The sequence below is a fragment of the Petaurus breviceps genome, unplaced genomic scaffold (assembly GCF_028583685.1).
Source record: "Petaurus breviceps papuanus isolate PSGF00001 unplaced genomic scaffold, PetGlider_PUasm1.0 90804, whole genome shotgun sequence".
Taxonomy (NCBI): domain Eukaryota; kingdom Metazoa; phylum Chordata; class Mammalia; order Diprotodontia; family Petauridae; genus Petaurus; species Petaurus breviceps.
This window is the reverse complement of record NW_027187348.1, coordinates 632034-655196: the sequence shown is the minus strand read 5'-3', so window position 1 is coordinate 655196 and position 23163 is coordinate 632034.

The following is a 23163-nucleotide window of genomic DNA, read 5'->3' as shown; positions in this document are numbered from 1 at the left end:
CCTTCCATCTTGGTGGCTCAGTGGAAAGAGAGCTGGGCCTGGCTGGAGTCAGGAAGATTCCTTCTGAGTTCAAATGCAGCCTCAGATGCTTCTTAGCTGTGTGACCCTGGGCAAGTTACTTATCCCTATTTGCCTCAGTTTCCTCATCTCTAAAATGATCTGGAAAAAAAATGGCAAACCACTCCAGTATCTCTGCCAAGAAAACCCCAGATGGGGCCATGAAGAGTAAGACACACCTCAAAGGACTGAACAACTACAACAACACGGGGTTGTTATGAGAATCCAATGAGATGATGATTGTAGTGTACTTACTGTACAGTAAGTGCTATATACACATTAGCTATTATTCTTGTTTAGTCATTCTTAGTTGTATCAGACTCTTCATGACCCCCTTGGGAGGTTTCTTGGCAAAGATACTGGAGTCGTTTTCCATTTCCTTCTCCACCTCATTTGACAGATGAGGAAACTGAGGCAAACAGGGTGAAGTGACTTACCCAGGGTCACACAGTTAACAATAGTGTCTGAGATTACATTTGAATTCTATTCTTCCTGACTCCAGGACTGGCACTCTACCCACAGTTCCACCTAGCTACCTATTATTATCATCATTAGTATTATTATTCAGCAAATCTAATTCCAACTCACCAGTCAATCAAAAAACCACAGAGTAAGTAGACCAGAAACATTCCTAGAAATCCTTCTCCTGCTCTGAAAAGCCAGATCCTTTAACATCATCAACACTTCCAAGAGCAGGTCCACACACACACGCAGGTTTGTAGCACTTGCTGGACAGGAGCCCATCCAACATCCTGTGTGTTTTCGGACAAGACGCCTGACTTCTCTGAGTCTCTGTCTCCTCATCTATGAAATGAAGGGGTTAAACCAGACGGTCTCTGTAGTTCCTTTCTGCTTTAGAGCTAACGATGTTCAGAATTCCCTAGTTTGCCTTGGAACAAACTAGTTCACTTACCTCTCAGGAAACTCCTTTTCCCCATTACCCATCCGGTTCTCAGTTCATCTTTTAGCGTCCTGATAGTAATAATAATGATGATGGCCATAAAAGCTAACATTTACACAGCATTTGCTCTGTGCCAAGCATCATACCAAGTGCTTTACAATTACTATCCCATTTGATGCTCACAACAACCCTGGGAGGTGAGTGCTATTATTATCTCCATTTTAAAGGTGAAGGAACTGAGGCAATCATCAAGGGTTAAGTCATTTGCCCAGTGACACCCAGTTAGTAGTGTCTAAGGCTGGATTTGAACTCCAGCCTCTGTGACTCCAGACCTAGTGTTCTGGCCAATTTGCCACCTAGCTGCCCTAGATAGAATGCTGGACCTAAAGTTAGGAAGATCTAGGTTCCAATCCTGCCTTCAGTATTTACTGATGATGTGACCATAGACAAGTATGTGGGCAGTTAGGTGGCCCAGTCCCTAGAGTGCTGGGCCTAGTCAGAAAGACTGTCCCTGAGTTCAAATCCTGCCCCAGACACTTACTAGTCATGTGACCTTAGGAAAGACATTTCACCCTATTTGCCTCAGCTGCTCTGAGCTGAAGAAGGGAATGGAAAACCAATCCAGTATCTTTGCCAAGAAAACCCTAAATGGAGTCCCGGACATGACTGAACATCACACACCAGACAAGTTTGTCCTTGACCTCTTGATCCTCAATTTTCTCATTTGTAAAATGGAGATAATACCAATCCGACTCCCCTCACAAGGTTGTTGTGAGGATCAAATGTATAATAGAGTGTTATTAAAAAGTCACTCAGGGGCAGCTAGGTGGCACAGTGAATAGAGCACCAGCCCTGGAGTCAGGAAGACCTGAGTTCAAATCTAGCCTCAGACACTTAAAATTTACTAGCTGTGTGACCTTGGGCAAGTCACTTAACCCCAATTGCCTTGCCTTTCCCTCTCCAAAAAAAAAGTCACTAAAATGATAGTTATGATGATGCCCAAAGGCTGGTCAATGTACTACTTTGCCCAGAATCTGTAAAGGAAAACACAGAGAAAGGATATCTATACTTTACATAATCAACTATCCAATATCAATCAATCAATCAATTAAGTATTGAAATTGTACCCTATGTTAACCTCTCCTCTTCCCCCATCCCCACCCCCACCCCAGGGGGGACTACGGAAATAAAGATGCCCTCAAGGAGCTATTCAGGGAAACAGCATGCACACAGATAATTAAATACAAAATACAAAACATAAGCAAATAAATGCAATGGAATGAAAGGAATTGTGGGGGGAGGGGTGGCCCCAGCAACTGGAAGAATCAGGAAAGGACTCCTAGGAGGTGGTGTTGGAGTCGAGCTTTATATCCACATTAAAGGAGATCAAAGACACATATAATTCAAAAGGAGGGATAATCAGAAAGCATCTACCTTTCCCTTTGGAGTGCACTTAGATTCACAGAAACATAGCCTTTATTGTTTACAGAAGGCTTTTCTCCCAACAACCCAGGAATGTAGGCAAGGCAAATATCATGATTCCAATTGTCTGTATGAATATGTCCATTCAATCCAGTGAACTGAGGCATGGTGAGATAGGTGATTTGCTCATGGTCATATGGGTAGTTAAGTGTAGATAGATTGATAGATAGATGATAAACTGGCAAAAGCAAGAGAGGAAGAAGGAAGGAAGGAAGGAAGGAAGGAAGGAAGGAAGGAAGGAAGGAAAATAGACAAACTGGTACACAGATGAGAGAAAGAGGCAGACAGGGACAGAGAGATATATAGATGAAAGACACAGACAGATAGATATGAAGAGAGACAGTGAGAAAGAAAGACAGGCAGAGAGAGAAAGTATTTGTTAAGTGCCAGGCATTGTGCTAAGTTGTGGGGATACAAATACTAGTAGGATAGTCCCTCCCCTCAAGGAGCTTCCACCCACCCATAAAGGAGTTCTGGGAGCTGGAGGTAGAGGAGCAGACACCCCATGGGAGCAGGACAAGGACAATGGGGGAAGTTCTGATGGAGTTCTGAAAGACAAGGCCAAAAGCAGCTCTCTCAGAGTCCAGACAGTGCAAGGATTGAGTACAATTTTTTTTTAAAGCAGTTGTGGTTATTTCCCAAGGTTACACGGCCAGTTATTTTGTGTGGGTGTTAAGTATCGAGGCCGGAACCGATCTGGGTCCTCCTGACTCCAGGCCCGGGCTCTTACTCACTGCACCACCTGGCCGCCCCTGATTGAGTACAAATTTGCAATGATCTAGAGATAAAGAATAGGAAATAGGACCATATCTAGGATACAGCGGGAAGTGTTAGAGCCAGGACTTGAACCCAAGTCTCCTGATATGAAGCTCAGAACTTTTTATTACATCATTTATACATATCTTCTTGAAACTACTCAAAGATCCCTTCTGCAACCAGCCTTTACTACCCTGCCAGTAGTGACTTGGGACCTGACTGAGCTGCAGAGGTGAGAAGACTTTTGATGATTTATAGGACATCAGTTCCCATATGTACAGACCAGAGATGATGATGATGGTGTATGTGTGTGTGTGTGTGTGTGTAGTCTACTTCTGACACAATTAACTTTGGAAACTTGCAACACTTCTCTGAACCCAACAATTCTGTTGGTTTATAAAGACCTCCCAGGTGAGAAAACTCTCTCTACCAATGTAGATCAACACCTTCTGTGTTAGCGATCTAGGGACATTACTATTATTACTATCATCATCCTTATTAGCACATATAAAATAAGGCAGCATGGTATAGTGAAAATTAATGGGGAAAGACCTTATTTAGACTCTGAGAACCTGAGTTCAGATCCCAACCCAACTGCTTACTGCCTTGTGATCCTGGACAATCCCATTCAGAAAGAGGCACATCCTGTGATTTTATAAACATATATTATTTCTTTTTTTATTTTTTTTTTGCTGCTTTTTGCCTGGGGGGAGGGGGGGAAGGCAGGACAATTGGGGTTAAGTAATTTGCCCAACATCACACAGCTAGTGAGTGGCAAGTGTCTGAAGTCAGATTTGAACTCAGGTCCTCCTGACTCCAGGGCTGGTGCTCAATTCACTGTGCCACCTAGCTGCCCCAACATACATTATTTCACTGGAGATACTAAGATGAAGGCAAAGTGTCAATGAAGTAAGGCCCCTTGCCCTCCCTCACTCTCAAACCCTCTCCTACTCACTACTACTTATACCAGCTGGAATCAAAGGAACCTGATGGAAAATGAACAATATTTTTGCAGAAAGGAATGCAAGGCAGACAAACCCCACCCTTCCTCAGCCCTGCCCCCAATCCACAAAGCAGATGTTCCCAGATGGGGCCACTTTGAGAAACAAATTCTGCAAGGGTTAAATGCCTATTCAACTGGGCTCTGAGAGCTTACACAGAGGCTGGGGAAGCAACAACTGTCATGTCAGACTGGGAGCTATGCACAGACACAGGGAGGGAAAGAAAGACCTGGAAGAGCAGAGCTCCCGCAGGGGAAATACCCCTAGTGCCCTGGCATCAGACTGATGACAGAATGACTGTAGGCGGGTGGGTATATGAATGAGGGGACAGAGTGAGAATGATAAGTAAAAGGCATAGAGGGGTGGACCAGAGTGTGTGAGGATTTTTGTGACCCAAAGTGACACCCTGAATGTATGAGAAAAAAGAAAGGGTGGGGGAAGAAGCCAGTCACCAAGAATGAGAGAGGATGTGGGCAGACATACTCTCTGTGTCAGAGAGTAAGTGTATCTTAGAGTGTGGGCTTTTTCCAAGGGTCTTTGTGGTGTGTGTGTGTGTGTGTGTGTGAGAGAGAGAGAGAGAGAGAGAGAGAGAGAGAGAGAGAGATAGAGTCGGATACAAAGATATAGAAAAATAGAGACACCAGCAAGAAGGAGGAGGGGGAGGTGGAAAGAGGAAAGAGAAAGGAAGATGGAAGGAGAGGAGAAGAGCTCTCAAAGGCATGTGGAGCCAGGCACTTGCTGCCTGGCAGAAATAGCTGCAGACATTTCTGCCCAGCAGGACTGGATTTTCTCCCCACCCACCGTGAAAGCCTCCAGCTCTCAACTACCTGACATCTTCTTGTTCCCCTCTCTGCCACAAGCACAAGGATGATAATTAATGAGCCAGGCCCCTGCTGCCTGCCTGTCTCACTACCTACCTCAAAGACTCCCTTGCTGGGCCCAACTGCCCTATGATCTCCTAAGGCCAACTCCCTCAGGCTTCTCTCTCCTTCATGTTGCCCCTTTATCTTCTATGTCCACAATCTCCTTTCCTCATGTCCACACAATCCTTCCCCAACTCACCCCAATCCAGCCCCCCTTTCGTTGCTACCTTCTTCATAGGTACCTTTTCACTGGTAAAACCAGGATGGCAGCTGATAATACTAGGCTTTCAGCTAGTATCCTTTTCTGCTCTCTCCTCATTTTCCTCTTATCTCTCAGATCCCTCCTTCTCAGGGGCCTTTGTTGGTTCTTCCTCTAGGTCATACACAGTCCCCCTGGATGTCCCCTTTTACTCCGTCCTAGGCCCCCTTCTCTTTTCTTTCCCACATTTATTTATTTGATTTTTAATTTATGAAATAAAACAAGCATTTCCATAACACCACATAATAAAAAAAGAGAATTGCTCATGAAACTGCAAATTTATTATGTATAACTTGCTATTCCTTTTAAATATGTAATAGTTATCATGTAAATTTCTTTTTTTCTTACCTCCCCACCCCCACCCTAGAAATGGTTACCATTAGACACAAGTAGGTGTGTGTGTATATGTATGTAATATATGTAAAATTATTCTATACATGCTTCTATTTATCAATTCTTTCTCTCAATGCGGATAGCATCTTTCCTCATACATCCTTTATAGTTAATTTGGATATTTATAATAGTCAAAATGACTTATTCTCTCAAAGTTGCTCTTAAAACAACATTGCTGTTACTATATACAATGTTCTCTTGGTTCTTCTCATTTCACTCTTCATTATTTTATGCAAGTCTTTCCTCCTTCTCTTTTCATTCTATACTATCTAGCATGTTGATCTATCTATCTATGTATCTGTTTATCTAACTATATAATCTGTGTGTAGGGTCTTGTAATGGGAATGCAAATTTGGAAGATCTTCCCTGCCCCTAGGCTAAAATGCACCTGAAGCCTGAGGAGGGAGGCTTGTTTTTCAGTAGATACTTCTTGATTGGTCAGTGAGTCAATAAGGTTGTTACATTCTCTGAGCCAGGAGAAGGCTAAGTAAGCCCTGATGTGTAGCTTTGTTTTGGGACTCACTTTGAGAAGTGTTCTGTGATTTGATCTGAATTCTGGGAAGCCGTTGTTGAGAGTCCCCCGGCTTTCAAAAACCCAGATGTGGAAACCCAGATGTTGACTGGGTATGGATGTAATGGTTGGACAGTTTGGAAATCTGTCTACTTGATCTGTTTCTGTCTTGATAATTCTGCCTGTATGCTTTGAAGTTCGGGGTGCTGACCTTTTTCCCCTGAACAAGGTAAACGATATATGTCTGACTGATTAAAGTAAGCTTGTTAACCCATTTTGAGTTGCTTTCCTTTAACAAAGCAGATCCAAGAACCTGTATGGGCAGCAAACCCTGAGGATGCGCTTGGGGTGCTTGCTGCTACAGGTCTACACACAGATTAGATAGATAGATAAATAGATAGATAGATGGATGGAAGAATAGATAAATAGAGAGATTAGATAGATAGAAGATAGACAGACAGACGGACGGACGGACGGACAGACAGACAGACAGACAGACAGACAGACAGATAGATAGATAGATAGATAGATAATAGATAGATAGACAGACAGAGAGAGAGAGAGAGAGAGATAGACAGACAGACAGCAGACAGGTAGACAGATAGGTAGAGAGAGAGATAGACAGACAGACAGAATAGATAGATAGATGATAGATAGATAGATAGATAGATAGATAGATAGATAGATAGATAGATAGATAGATAGATAGATAGATGATAGATAGATAGAGATAGGTAGATTTTTTTTTCATCTTTATACAGACTTTTCCCAGATCTGTGTATCTGAGCTAAAGTCACACATCTGCCTCTTAGACATTTTGATCTGGATGTCCTTTGACAAAATGTCCCAAGACAGAACTCATTATTTTCCCTTTCAAAGTTGAGGGCACCACCTTCCTCCCAGGCACCCAGGCTTGCTACCTCAGTGTCATTCTTGACTTCTCAATCTCATTCACCAGATCCACTCATAAATGTTTAACAACCAGCTTTCTGAAAAAAGCATCACACACTTAATTTTAATCACATTTTTTTTATATTTCTCTATTACTTTCTTAAGTCTAGACAATCAACAAAACAATAAATCAAACCCTGATTTTTAGCCTTTGCTATTTGCAAGATGTAAATGCTCACACTGCACATTTTAAAATTGGATTTTTTTATTTTAATTTATGGAATAAAATAAGCATTTCCATAACACAGTATAATATAAAAAGATGATTGCACATGAAACTGCAAATCTATTATGTACAACTTGCTATTCCTTTTAAATATATAAAGTGATCATGTAAATCTTTTTTTCCTTTCCTCTCCCCCACCTTAGAGATGGCTACCATTACACACACACGCACATACACATATGTATATGTGCATATATGTGTAAAATTATCATATATATGCATACAAACAATACACATGTGTGTACATATACACATATACATGTACATGTACTTATCTGGCTCCTGCATACCCTTGAGGATTTGATGATTTATCTCACATAGACCATTCCTTGCCAAATCTTGTCATTTCTATCTTTACAGTATCTCTCATTTATGTCCTCTTCTCTCTACTCATACAGTCACAGCCCTAGTCCAAGACCTCATTACCTTTCTATACTACTATACTACAGTAGCCTTCTACCTGGTCTCCCTGTCTCCTCCCACTCCAATCATCCTCCACTCAGGTGCCCAGGTGACTTTTTTTCTAAAGCATGGGTCTGATTCATGTGACCCCCTCTGCTCCATAGGCTCCAGTGGGCCATTTTATCCCCACAATCACCTAGAAAGTCATCTGTTTAACATGGAAAGTTCATTGCAACATGGCCCCTTCCTACCTTTCCAGGCTCTTCACTCTTTACCTTCCCCCTCCCACTTATGGCATGCAGCTACAATGGCCTACTTACTGTTCCTTGAATATTACACTCCATTTCCCACTGTCATGTCTTTGCACTGGCTGTTCCCTGTTCTTGGCAGGCTCTGCTCTCTCATCTCAGCCTCTGACCTTTCCTGGTTTCATTCAAAACTCAACTCAAATTCCACTTTCTATAGGAGTCTTTTCCCAGACTTGCCAGTTGTCAATGTATTCCCCTTTTAGACTTTCTACTTAAACTATTACCATCTACTTGGAATTTATATATCTTGTACGTGCCTAGTAATTTACATGCTGTTGCCCTTTTTGTAACATACAGACCTTGAGGGCAGGAACCATTTTTTTGCTTTTCTTCATATTTTCTAAGTTCCTGAAACATAATACATGTTTAGTAAATGCTTGTTGTCTGACTGATCTAAGGAGTGAAGGAGCAGAGGCAATGCTGCAGAACTGAGGGCCCACCTCTAGCAAGAGCCCACTTCGGTCTTCTTGCAGTGTCTCTGTGATGCCTTGTCTACCTTTATATCCCATGAGAGAGAACTAGAACCCTCAGTCTACACAGAGAAGGTTCTATCATGAAGACCATCTCACAAATCACTCTTTTTGACTCATGCTCCAGCCAGCATTCCCTTGGATAAGTCATAATCTATTCTAGCTCATCTCAAGCTTTCTATAGAAAAGGAAAAAGACCCTTTGACTTCCATGCAATCACCAAAGCTAACAATATATATCAAATATAGGGCAGGATCTGTAAAACCCAACAAATAACTGAAATAGAAAGGTCTGCACCTGTGCCCATAAATAGATGACAACTCTCCTTCAGTCTCTGGTGATCCCTACCTTCCCTGAGGAACATAGATACTTCTCCAGACCAATCAGATTATTTTAGGGTTGGGTCCTCCTGCTCCAAAAAGGGGGGAGAATTAAAGGTTGCTAAAAAACTAAAGAGTCCACCCTTATAAGTGAGGCCTACTTTCCCCAGGGACCTATACAACCATCCACAGTTATAGTACTGCCCTAGAGTTGAAGTTCATCTGTAAAGAGAAAGAATTTGCGATTGCTAAAAAATCAAGAAACTCGCTTCCATATTGAGCCCCACTTGCCCTGGGGGCCTCTACAGTACTCCATATTTACAGTACTACCCTGGGGTTGAGGGTTTTCTGCTTGAGAAATTAACTAGGTGCTGCTAGAGAGTTGACTCCCTTTTGCTGGGTTGACAAGTCCACAAAATTCCTCATACTAGTGGAGAGAAAGGTTAACATCATGGCTCTGTCTCTTGTTATTCTCTGAATCCAGCTCCTGTCCAATCCCCAAACTCTTCCACTTGGCCAGAAGTTCTTCCTCTTCTCTCCAAGAATTCTGGATCAATGCCACCTGAGGCCAAATCCCTGTGAACAATGGCAACCTACCAGAACTTATTCTTCAATGATTAACATACTTCCACACCATCAAATCTGCCCCATCCCAGTGATTCTGAATCCCTGGGTGCCATTGTTCAAAAACCATTGTCCATCCTTAACTGACTGCTCCTTACTCCCACCTCTCCTTAACCCAACGACCCCCAACCTCTCACTCTGAAGCCAGTCAACTCTTCCACCATGCTCTGTGGAATTCCTGCTCCATAATTAACAAGCTAGATTTCATCTTAACCCTTTTCCATTCTCCCCCTCTTTCCATCTCCTTACATTCATTGAGACCCAGATTCTTATTAGTGACATAACTTCCCTGGTTACCTTTCCAGCATCTGTTCCTTGACTCTATGTTCATGGAGGAGGAGTGGTAATGTTTGTTTTGCCATTTTCAGGCTTTCCATCTACCACTATCATTCAGTAACTCTCCCCCTTCGAGGTTCATTCAGTCTATATCTACCACCCAATCAAGATTCTGGTGGCTATTGTCTTACTGACTCCAGGACACTTTCTGTCCTCAACGAATTCAGTGCCTTGTCCAGTTTTTCTCTCTTCTCCAATTCCTATCCTCAAGCTAAGGGACTGCAACACACACATTGATAGTTGTTCAAATATTCTAACTTCTCAATTTAGTCATTTTCCATTAACTATGCCTACGTGCCACTACAGCTACACAGAGAGGTGGCCATACTCTTAATCTCTCCAGCACCCACAAATGTTTCACATCCATGTGCATGAATTCAGAAATTCCTTTATCTATCATAATCTGTTGTCATTCTTGTCCTGAAAGTCCAAATATTGTTCTTTGTCCTCACAGCAATCCCTCCTTCCTTCACTTCTTTCCAAAACCATCACCCCTGCACTAGCTACATTCTCATCCCTTCCCCAACTTGACCCCTTGGTGAAACAGTACGCTTCTATGCTGTCATCTTCCCTCAAGAGCTTTGCCCCTTTCTCCTATATGAGATCTTCCCCTTCCAAATCCTCGTCTAGGATTACTCCCACAATCTGCTGCCTCCATGCAACTTTAAATGATGTTGGAGAAAATTATGAAACCATACAGATTAGAGTCACTACAAATTTATGTTACATAATCTCAATCGGGCCCTCACTTCAGTCAGACAATCCTCAGACACTTCCCTAATCGCTTCATTATCTCATTCACCACAGTGGCTTTTCCAGACCTTTTCATCCCTCTTCAAACCTCCTACAGCTCCCCTTCCCTCTGCCCTCTCAGTTGAGAACCTTGCCTCATATTTCACTGAAAAATAGATTGAATTCATTTACAGAAAGCTCCCCCTTCTCCCCTGTTCATTTCACATCTCTTACATACCTTCTTCCACTCTCTCCTCCATGGCACCCATTTTACATTTATAGGTGGCCCTACTCCTGGCCAAGTCTAACTCCTCTATAGGCACAAGGGACCTCATTCCATCCCATCTTCTCCAATAGACTGTCCCCTCTATAATCCCTATTCTAGCTGCTTTCCTGCTGCCTATGAACATGCCCATGTCTCCTCCACCCTCTAAAAACCTGCACTTGATCTGTCCATCCCTGCTAGTTGTCATTTCATTTCTCTTCTCCTTTTTATTACTAAACCCCTAGAGAAAGCCATCTACAATAGGTTCCTCCATTTCCTTTCTCATTACTCTTTTCTTAACTCTTTGTAATCTGGCTCTGATCTCATCATTCAACTGAAACAGTTCTCTCCAAAATTGTTAATGATCCCTTAATTGCCAAATCTAAAAACTTTTTCTCAATCCCCATTTTTCTAAACTTCTCTCAGCCTTTGATGCTGTTGATCACCCTTTTCTCCCTGATTCTCTCTTCTTGCTACATTTTCATGACACTAATCTCTCCAGGTTCTCCCATTACCTGTCTGATCATTTCTTCTCTGCCCCTTTGCTGGATCTTCACCCACATGAGGCCCAGCAACAATGGGGGTCCCTTTGGGCTCTGTCCTAGACCATCTACTTTTCTTCTTCAATCCTATTTCACTCAGTGATCTCATCAGCTGCCATAGTTTCAATTATTATTGAATTATTATTATTATGGCTTTGTCCACGTATTATCTCTAGACTCTCAGATCTACTAGTTCAGCCCCTAACCTCTCTCCCAATTTCCAGTGTCACACCTCCAACTGCTGATTAGACATTTCAAACTGAATGTCCCATAAATATCTTCTTAAACTCAACATGTCCAAAACTGGACTCTTTTTTTCTCCCTTGTGAGCAGGGATTGTTGTACTTGTTTTATTTAATTTTGGCTTTCTTTTCACTCTCTTTGTATGCCCAGTGCTTAGTGCAGTGACTGGCATATAGTAGGCACTCAATAAATGCTAATTGACTGATTGCTGCTTAAAACCAGACTGACATCTGGGTTACTCTTTCCAACTCACCAACTCTCTTTGAAAGGAGAAAAATTCTAGAAATGGTCATACCCTTGCTTCCAGAGCTTTCTCCTTTCCTGGTTTCTAAACCTCCCTGATCTGTTGGGCCAAGACACCAAATTGTGTGACCTTTTTGGTCCTTGAACCTATTTGGCTCCCTGGATCCAGAAATCGGTTGTACTTGATCGCTAATTACCTTTCCCTTTATTCTACCACTGATACCACATGTGGGTGCTTCATTCTAGCATCTCTTTCTCTACTGCCCTATCCTCCAGATTACAAGAATGAAATGTCTGTGGTTTATTCATAAGGGAAAAAGAATAGGATAATTGAGAGTGAACCTAAAATGTTTCTATGGAACCAAACTGGGTAGTACTCAACTTCTAAGTTATTCTATCTAGGTACAATTCCCTAGGTCTGTCTTAGTCCTTATCATCCTCTCAGCCTCAAGCCTCATTTCATCTGGCTCCCTTACAGTCCCCAAAAGAGAATGTTGGGTCACATCAAATCAAAAAATTACATCTACCGATTTTAGATTCAACCCCCCGGGTGCTCTGCACTATTTAATTTGATTCTTCACCACCAAATCCAGTCAGTTACCCATCCTTTTCATCTACATTCATAACATCTCTTGAATCTACTCCTTCCTCCCCATTCACATAGCTACCTATCTAGTCCAGGCCCCCATTACCTCTAACCTGGACTCCTTTTTTTTTTATTTTGGAGGGCATTTGGGGTTAAGTGACTTGTCCAAGGTCACACAGCTAGTTTTTGTGTTAAGTGTTTGAGGCTGGATTTGAACTCAAATCCTCCTGACTCCAGGGCCAGTGCTCTATTCACTGTGCCACCTAGCCACCCCAAACCTGGACTCTTTAAATAATCTCTTTAGTGATTTCCTGATTACTGTCTCTCCTAATATTTTCCCAATTTTCCAATCATGTCACTAACCTACTCAAAAATCTTCCATGGCTCCCTATAGCCTCAAGTATTAAATATAAGCTTCTGTGCTTGGTATTGAAATTTCTATGATCTGGCTCCCATCTTATTTTCTAGATTTCTTTTACATTGTTTTTTGTATTGTAAAAAATTTTGTATTGTAAAAAAATAAATTTTTAATTTATGGGATAAAACAAGTCTAGTTTCTAAAATGAGTCTTTCCAGATTTTCCTTTTCCTTCCCAGCCCCGCCCCCCAGTACACACAGTGGTTATCTCCTCTTCCTCAAATAATCTTGTATTTATGGATCTGTTTGCATACAGAGCCTCTGTCCTTTCTCAGTAGACTATGGGCCTCTAGAGGGCAGGAGCAATTTTGTTTCCATGTTTGTATCTCTGGTGCCTATCTTGAAACCTGTCACTTAGCAGATACTTGATAAATATTTGTTGAATTGAATTGTACAATTGGATTAAGATCTCTAGCTCCCTCTTAATCAATTAGGAAGGCTTCTATCAGATAGATCTGTCTCCTTTATCTGCACAAAGACCAATCACTCACATTCATTCATCTCCAGAGTGCAATTCTAACTCTCTGAACTTTCTCTACTATGCCTCAGAAACCTCTTCACCCCGGAAGTTCACAATCTTCCTCAACTTCTCACATTGGAAGAAGCTTCTACCCCTGTGGGCAACCCCCAATTGACTGGTTTCAACCAGAACCTCCATTTTAGAAATACTAAGGTCAACTTCACTCCCCTCAGACTGCATTCTTGATTCTCCTAGACTTTCTCTGCCCCAACCATAGCCCCCAGCTGAGAACCTTTACACCCTCTCCTTTCTGTCCCCCACTTTTCAAATTCATTTGTGCTCTCTTCCATCAGCATGTAAGCCTGTTGAGGACAGGAACTATCTTTCTCTCTGCTTACTTTCCCAGCACAATGTTAGCACATAATGAATGCTTGTTGACTTCACATACCACAAACATTGTACCAGTCACTTAGAAACAGGATAATTTGATCTCACACCACCTTCACCCTCAAAGTTCATAAAAAATCATCTTTTCCATTACACCCCTGAAAAAACTCCAGAGATCATAATTCATATTTTAAAAACATAAGAAAAAAGATAATTACTAAAAACACCACCATCAAAGAGCTTGAGGGCACTTTAGGGATTATGTTGTTCAGTTTCCTAATTTGATAAAAACTGAGTATCAGAAAAGTTTGTCCAAGGTCACACAGCTGATTTATGGTAGGAGACAACTAGCACTCTTCTGACTCCTAGTCCAGGACTTTTCCCACTCTATCATACGGCCATCTCATTATCAAACGGCATTCATCGAGTTCTCAGCTAAATATCATACTGCACCACGCCAAGACAATCGTTCTCAACCTTGAAAATAAGACATTTCAAGAAGTAGAGAAAGTGAGGATGAAACCAATGTAGGGAAGTTCCTTGATCGATTTGATGAGGTGTCTTGATGACAAGCTTGGGTTTGGAACTTTTAACATATGACTTGGGCTCATGCAAATCAACATGGGATGAATATTCTGCCTCCGAGTGGAGTAGATCAGGGCCACCACTTTTGTGCTAAGGTGCCATTTGCGAGGGGAAAGTCCCCCTCCCATTCTGCTGCTGTTGTTGCTGCCTTTTTCTCCTTTTTGGAGACAGTCTACACTCTAAGTAACCAAGACTGTAAGTTTCAGAGGAGGTGCCAACTTGAACCAAAGGAAAGAGTTTCCACATCTCGGTGATCCGTCCACCACTGAAATCACAGACCAGACCCTATATTCTGTTTTGTTTTGGTTTATTTGGTTTTGGTTTTGGAGGGCAATTGGGATTAAGTGACTTGGCCAAAGTGTGCCAAGCATCTGAGGTCGGATTTGAACTCAGGTCCTCCTGACTCCAGGGCCGGTGCTCTATTCACTGAGCCACCTAGCTGCCTGCCAGGCCTTATACTCTGTATGTACTTTTATACATACTTATTGTTCCTCTAATAGAACAGAAAGTCCTTGAGAACAGAGACTATTTCATGCTTGCCTTTGTATCTCCACAACCTAGTACAGGTACTGGTACACAGCTGGTGTTTAATAATTAGCAATTATTGTTTGTTGCTTGATTGTCTGCTGTTCTTTAGTTTTCCCAAGGGGGGGGAATATTATTATTATAACAACAATAATAATAGCTTTCCTGGCAAATGACACTTCGGTACAAAGGAAGTGTTCTGACCCTGAACCAACAATTTATCCCATGTTGATTTACATGAGCGAGGGCCAAACATTCCCTACCCACTTAATGAGATGTATTATAGGACAGCTAGGTAGTTCAGTGGATGGAGCACTGGGCCTAGAGTCAGGAGGACCTGAGTTCAAATATGACCCCAGACACTTAGTAGCAGCTCTGTGACCATAGACAAAGCATTTAGCCCCATTTGCCTCAGTTTCCTTATCTGTAAAATGAGCTGGAAAAGGAAATGGCAAACCTCTCTAGGATCCTTGCCAGGAAAACCTCAAATGGGGTCACAAAGACTCGGACAAAATTGAAACAATAATAACAGAGTTTAAGGGACTTGGTCAGGGTCATACAGCCTGTAAGAATCAGAGACCCGGCCTTCCCATCTCTGAGACCAACTCCTTCTCTATTGTCATGCTGACTTTCAGTATAAATATATACATAATAAAAGCTAGGTAGTTTGGAGAGGGAGGATATTAGCAGCAAGAGAGATCAAGAAAGCCTTCATGTAGAAGGGCTTTTTGATCTGAATCTTGAAGGAAACAAGGGATTCCAAAACACAGAGGTGAAGAAGGAGTATATTCAAGACATGGGAGACATCCAGATGAAAGACGCAGAGAAAGATAGAGAATAATATGTGAGAAGCAGCAAGATTGACTGGACCACGGAGGGAAGAAGGAGGCTAATAGGGGAGGCTGGAAAGGCCTGGGTTCCAATGGGAAGAAAGCCTATGCATGCAGCCCACCTGCCTTGGGAGCCACAAATAGATGCTTTGGAGCAGAGGCATGTGGTAGATGCATATTTCCTCCCATCCATGCGACCTGAAAGGAGAGCCCTTGACCTGAAGTTCCTAGAGCCAGATTTGGAAAGTCTGTGGTATAATTACTCAGGCTGAGAGTCAGCATTTCTAGATAAAAGAGTCACAGGAAAAAGTAGTATATGCTTTTTAAAACTTGGAATTCCTGAACCTATCCTTCTAGAGAGAAAAGGGGAGTTCCTGGGCAGTGCCAGCCTCTTGTAGAAAAAGAGAATCAAAATAAGGCCCACCAAAGATAGAATAGCAGCAAGGGACTAAGTCACAACATGGGGAAAGAAATGACCTGGATTGTGCTAGGGAAGATACTAAGTTTAGATAAAACCTGGTCCCTCTACCATCTGGTACGGAGATAAAATGCCAACACAGATAATGATAATACACAGCATTAAATGATGAGTAGTTAGAATTGGAGATTTTTTTAAAAAAAATTTAAAATTAATTAAATAAATAAATTTAAATTAAAAAAAAAAGAAATGGAGATTGAAAGAAAGTACAGTTATCCCTTCCACATCATGACTTTCCCCATCCCAGTTTCAACATACCACAGGTCAACATAAGAAATCAAATGGGAATTTGGGAGGGAGTTTTGCAGAAGACTCAGACAACACGTGAAGCCCAGCAGACAACACAGGAAAAGTTTAGAAACTCAGAAATGCCTAAAAATACTTAGTATTATATAATATCAATACCCCATAAAAGAAAAAGAAAAAATTCAGACTTCTCTTATAAGAAGGTAAGGGTGGCAGCTAGGTGGTGCAGTGAATAGAGCACTGGCCATGGTGTGAGGAGGACCTGAGTTCAAATCCAACCTCAGACACTTAACACACACACAAAAAAAACTAGCCATGTGACCTTGGGAAAGTCACTTAAACCCAAATTGCCCTACCTTCCCCCTCCAAAAAAAAAAGAAAAAGAAAAATTTTTTTTTTTATTCTTAAAAAATAAGAAGGGAAGGTCAAAAAATTTCACATGGATTTTCTAGCCAGCATTTCTAACCCCATACTAAAAGAGGTCCAAGAGAGAATGTCATTGTGAGCAGGAAAACCAGGGAAGAATTTGACTTGAGCTTTGAAGGATGAGTAAGAATTCAACAAGCAAAGAGAAGAGATGACATTCTAGGTAGAGAATATCATGAGGAAATAAGAGACAGGAGGATGCATGGTGCTTTTTGTTGTTCCATTGTTTCTGACTCTTCAGGACCCCATTTGGGGTTTTCTTGGTAAAAATAATAGTTCTTTGCCATTTCTTTCTCCACTTCATTTTACAAATGAGGAAACCGAGGCAAACAGGGTTCAGTGACTTGTCCAGGGTCACACAGCAAATAACTATCTGAGGCCAGATTTTAACTCAGAAAGATAATTCTTCCTGACTCCAAGCCTGGCACTCTATTAGCTCTATTCACTGAGCTGCCCCATAGGATACCAATTTGACTACAGCACAGAATTTCTGCAGAATAGTAAATGAGGCTGGAAAAGTAGGATAGTGGCAAACTTTGAAGAGCCTTGAATGCCAGGCAAAAAAAAAGTTTAAATTTTACTTTATAAGCAATAGGGAGCCACTGAAGATTTATGAGCCGCAGTATAACATGCCCCAATCTACACATAAGCTCATTCTGGCAGCAGAATCTAAAGGTTGGTTTGGAAAAAGGAAAGCGCAAAGCTGGAGAAGTGTAATTGATAGTGTTTATGCAGCACTTTAAGGCTTGCAAAGTCCTTTACAAATTTCAAATCATTTGATTCTTACAAGAGCCATGAGAGGGAGGTGCTGTTATTATGCCATTTTACATCTGAGGAAACTGAGGCAAACAGAGGTTAAGCAATTCGTTTAGGGTCTTAACAGTTAGTGTCTAATGCAGAATTTGAACTTGGATCTTCCTGATTCTGGGTCTAGTCCTCTATCCAGTGCACTACTTAGCTATAGTTAAGGGTTTCTTCACTCATAGTTGTGGCAGTATATTGAACTCTTTGTAAGCCAGGTGACACACACAGACCTTGCCCTCCCTAAGCTTATAAAGAGCTCTAAATGTAACTCCAGGGTATCTAGTGGCCTGTTGTGTATAGTGTAAGTTCTTGATAGCTGCATATGAATGATTCCAGGTTGCCTCAATCATTCAAACATAGACCTGAGAGTGCAAGGCATTCCGAAGAGAAGAGCAAGAAATATGCATGAGCCACTAGACCCCAAATGTAACCTCTGCAAAGGTCACATTCCTTACAGTGCCAGCCCACTGGGCTGAGGATCCAGGGGCTCAGGTCACTGCTGTTCCCACTCCAATTGGGAAAGAATACCCTGGGCTATACTCCTCACTGGCCACTCAGCCTGCATGACATCCCAGTGGAAAGACTCTCCCAATTAAGCTCTACTTCTGCTGGGGCACAGCAGAGAATGGAGAACATTTCATTCTCGAGCAGGACGTTCCCTCTTCTTGATGTACTTTTGAGGAAAGGTTCTCAGTTCCCTCTCTGGATGTCCCAGGGATAAGCCAGAGCAATCAAAGACCCAGGGGCTGAGCTGGCATTCCCCCAAATCTTCCCCTCTGTCCCTTGGCTCAGAATTGGGCCTCCCTGTCCCTGGGCCTCTCCTCTGCCTCCCCAGAGGCCCAGGCTGCCTGTGATGGCTGTACTTTAAAGTCACAGCTACTCTCAGTAGGAGGATGTTGATGACTTTGGGTCTGGGAATGTTTCTGGCCATCTGGTTCATTGTTCACGCTACATCAGTCTTCCAGCTGGGCCACCCCCTTCCCCATTTTTCACAGCCTCCAGAAACCTGCCCTTTGTCTCCTTCTGGGTCTTCTCTGCGGCAGTTTTCTCCCTTATTCCCATCCCAAAATGGGAAAAATATTGTTCAGTCTCACCCTCATCCTAAAGTTTTCTCTTTCTACTCTTGAAATTTCCAGTTCTCCAAAGATCAGAGAGTCTTAGTGGACTATTAAGTTCCACATGGATTGACAATGTAGCAGCATATATAAACATATATACATACACATACACCATATGTATTTGTGTATATGTATGTGCGTAGACTTATATATTATGTATATGTATTATGTTGTATATTATGTATATATGTGCATGTATGTGTTGTATATATGTATGTGTGCATGTATGTATATCGTGTATATATTATATGTCTGTATTGTGTGTGTATATTGTATATGTATATATATATAAATACGTATATATTTTATATATGTGTACGTGTGCATCTTTAATGAGGGAGAGTTCATTGCTTTGCCTCTACCTGCCCTGGCTAACCCATACCTCCTATATGTTGTGTTTACCACCTTTTCTAAGTCACATTGACAAGCCAGAGAGCGTCCACCTGGGCGGAACCATGCCATATGCAAACTGATTTGCTAAGCCTGAAGAAGAGAAGACTTCTCATGCTGACTAATGATAGCTCCTTTCAAATATTTCAATTGAATTCAACAAACCTTTATTAAGCACTTAATATGGGCAGAACCCTTCCTGGTTGGGGGAGGGTGGTGCAGCATGTATGAGAAACATGGTTTTTGCTCTCCTGGAGTTTTTGGTCTGATATATGTGATTGTTCCCGGGTGGGGATGGGGGGAAGAATGTTAGTGGGGGGAGGGAGGGAGGTCGACCTGGAGAGGCAGAGCCAAGAACGGAAGGAGTAGAAAGGGCATAGGCTTAGCTAGAGCAGGAAGAAATAAAAGAGGGAGAAAGAGGAAGATGACAATCTTGGAAATCATACAGATTCAGAAACCTGCAAATGGCTGAATAAGAAATTATCTTGTTTTCCACTTTATCAGCATCTGACTTGGGAACCCAGTGAGGAGAGGGAAGAAGCCAGGAGAGGGAAGGAAGGAAAATGAGAGAAACTAGAGACTACTGGGTGCAGTGCTGAGGCCCCAGAGGACTGATGCCTGTCACAGTACCCCTTACCCCGTCCATCATGGTGGTGAATGGGCCCTTTGTGAGGGCCTAGATCTGCACATCATTAAAATTAAAACCAATTAGAAGGACTTCAAGAAAATCCTAGCACCACTCTGGGGCAACACAGGGAAATTTTATGGATGTTTCCTCCTTGTTTTGTGGTCCAGCTGGGATTCTGGGCAGGTGCCAGGCTCAGCAGAAGGCTCTGGCAAGCCCCCTCCTGGGGACTCTGATAAAGGATGCAAAGTCATCTTTACACTCCTTCCCTTCCTGCCTTTCCCTGCACTGCCTTCACTTACCAGTGTGGGGGGCTAACCAAGGATGCATGTACTTCAGAGATCCTAGCCAGCTCCTTCCCTTTCATGCTCTGGCTGTCCCCTTAAGCCAAGACACCTGAATGACCCAGGCTAGAGACTAAGGTGCCATTGTGACAAACAGCCAGGATCCTCTCTCCCTCTTGGTTTCTTTGCTTAGCAATCTTCCCTCTACCCTTCTTTGCCTTTAAGCAGGGATTTCCCAACCTACCCCCACCCCCATCCACCACTCTGCTGGGTGAGTCCCACTCTAAATCTTCTCCACCTGGAATGTGCCTCTGTGAGGCCTGCCCCCTTCTCCCACTGGTGAGTTCCTCCTGGGGTTTCCATTTTGTGGAGGGCCCCAAACTGGCTTCCATTTCTCCCAAGACCTACTCCCAACTTCCAGACTTCAAAAACATATGCCTGTGCCAGAACCTCCATCTCTGCCCCACATCCCGCACCCCTTGTTTTTCAGTTTCCTTTTGTGTGTTATTGTCTCCCATTAGAATATAAGCTCTCTGAGGGCAGGGGCTGTCTTTCTTTCTTTATCAGATTTGTATTCCTAGTGTTTAACTCAGTCCCTGACCCACAGCAAGCACTTAATAAAGGTCCGTATATATCCTTACAAATTTCTTCCTATTACTTAATAATTATTTATCAAAGGGTGTGGAGATGAGTCCAGCAGACCCCCCCCCCCAATTCCATTTCTCTGTCGCCTTAAGGCATAGCAGATGCTTTTATAACAACCACTCACTGAGGAAGGAAGTGAAGTACACCTTACAATCTTCATTTTACAGATGGGGAAACTGAGGCTCGGTGAAGTTAAAGGAGTTGTCCAAAATCACAGAGCTTGGAAGTTTTCTACTAAAACTAGTGCAAGAAGTTTGTTATAGAAGAGTAGAAAGACCACTGGATTGGGAGTAAGAAGGCCTGGGTTCACATTTTTGTCCCAACATCTTACTAGTGATGTGATCTTGGACAAATAAGCCTCTCTGTGCCTTAGTTTCTTCATCTGCAAAATGGGGGAAATGAGGGAGTTTCAGCAGATAATCACTAAGTCTTCTAAACTCTAAAATCCTATGAAATGATCCTTCTTATCCAATTTGCCAACAACCCTAGCTTAAAATGTATTGTCTATTTATTTATTCATTAAGTATTTAATATAAGGTATCTACTTTGTGCCAGAGCTTATTCGAAGTACTAGGGATATAGAGATAAAAACAAAACAAAAATATTTCCTGCCCAAAAGTGATACAGTAGATAGAGAGTCAGGAAGACCTGAGTTCAGTTCTAACCACAGACATTTACACACAGTGTGACCCTAGGTAAATCACTTAATCTCTACCTTGCCTCACTTTCCTTAATTGAAAAATGGGGATAATAATAACATCTATCCCACAGAGTTGTTGTGAGATAGTATTCATTCGTAAAGCACTTATCACAGTGCCTAGAACATAGTAGGTACTTTATGTATGTTTTTTTTTTCCTTTCTTCCTGGAGGAAATTAGCATAGAAAGCTTTTTCTAAGATTTTTTTGACTGTCAAAGTAAAGGGAGATATAGGATGACAGTTTGAGGAGACCATAGCATTGTCGGAAAGTTTTTGAGTTGTTGTCTTTTTTAAAGGATGGGGAAAGCTGAGTAGGTTAGTCTGTGGTAGAAAAAAAACCAGTAGAGAGGAAGAGATTAGAGATTATTAGTAAGAGAGAGAAGATGATTTAGGGGATAAGATACCAAAGGAATTGAGAGAAACTGGAATCAAAGGTACAAGCAAACAGGTTGCCTGGCTGTAGAGAAGGGCCACCTCTTAGCCATAGACTATAGTAAAGGAGGAAAGAATAAGGGGATGATGTTGTAAAGTCCCCTCACTCTCCTTCAGTCTGTTCTTTCCCCACCCTGCACAAGGATCAGCTGTTATTAACAAGACGTGAGGAGGAGGGAGGTAAGGAAGTGACAGCTGAGAGAGATAGGCAAAGGCCGTGAAAGAGACTAAAAAGAGAGGGCAGGGGGAGGGGGCAGCCTCCTCCTTGTCTCCTCCAATGACCCCAGTGAAGTCTGGGCTGACTAATCATTCCATTAATCCTGCTCCATGATGGGGATAGCTACGGCCAGACAAAACCAGAAGCTCCCCACTAGGAACCCTCCTGAGTTCCATTTTGCCCCAGCCCAATTCCATCTCCCATGGATGGGTAAGCTTTGACCCTGAATCTAGAATTACTGCATCTTATGACAAGCTCTGATAGAAATCCTAGGCAAAAATCTCAGGGAATGGCGTGATTACATTCCTTTGATGGTTCAAGGGAAGACTGCAACTGTATAAATCCTAGAACTCCTGGGTCCAATTAAAACCCCGTGACTGGAAGGGCTTAGGATCTAGGAAAATAGCAGGCTTGCAGCTGCTCAGCAAATATTTATTGTTTATTTTTATGCATTGTCTCCTTCTTATTAAGTACTGTTTACTTACTTATCGATTCTATGCTGAGTAAAAAAACGATATATGCAGCATTTCAGCATATGTATTTGCTTCCATGGAGAACCAACTCCATGCTGCCAAGGATACCTGACTAGCCCTCAATAAAATACAACACACAAAAGGTGGGGTTAGCCAGTACATAGGAGCTCAGAACTAAGTTGTTAGATGGCTACAACCCTAAGCAACTGTGGTGTCATTGGACAGAATCAGCATTATGGGACAGACACCCTGAGGCTATCTGATAACCATGGAAGGCTGAGTACTTCAGTAGAGCATTTGCAAACTTCCAGGATAAGTATGGGATGCCATCCACCCCCAGTAGCTGTGGCACCTGGTGGTTCAAATGTCAAGAGTTTTGAGATGTAAGCTAGGGGGAAAGAGGGAGTCCCCCAGAGAAGGCCTTCTGTTTTCTAGTTCAACGACATTCCATGCAGCATGCTCAGAATTTCCCTTACTGTTTCCAGTAGACCCCAGGAGACTTTTGGGACTGGCTTCCAGACATGTAGAACTGAATGCTGAGAGGTTTGCATGATGAGAATCCCTGTACAAACACCCAAGACTCCAGCTCACCTGTCTGTGGAGAAGCAGTTAGGTTTAGATTTCTTAGATGGTTCAAAGGTAGATGTCACT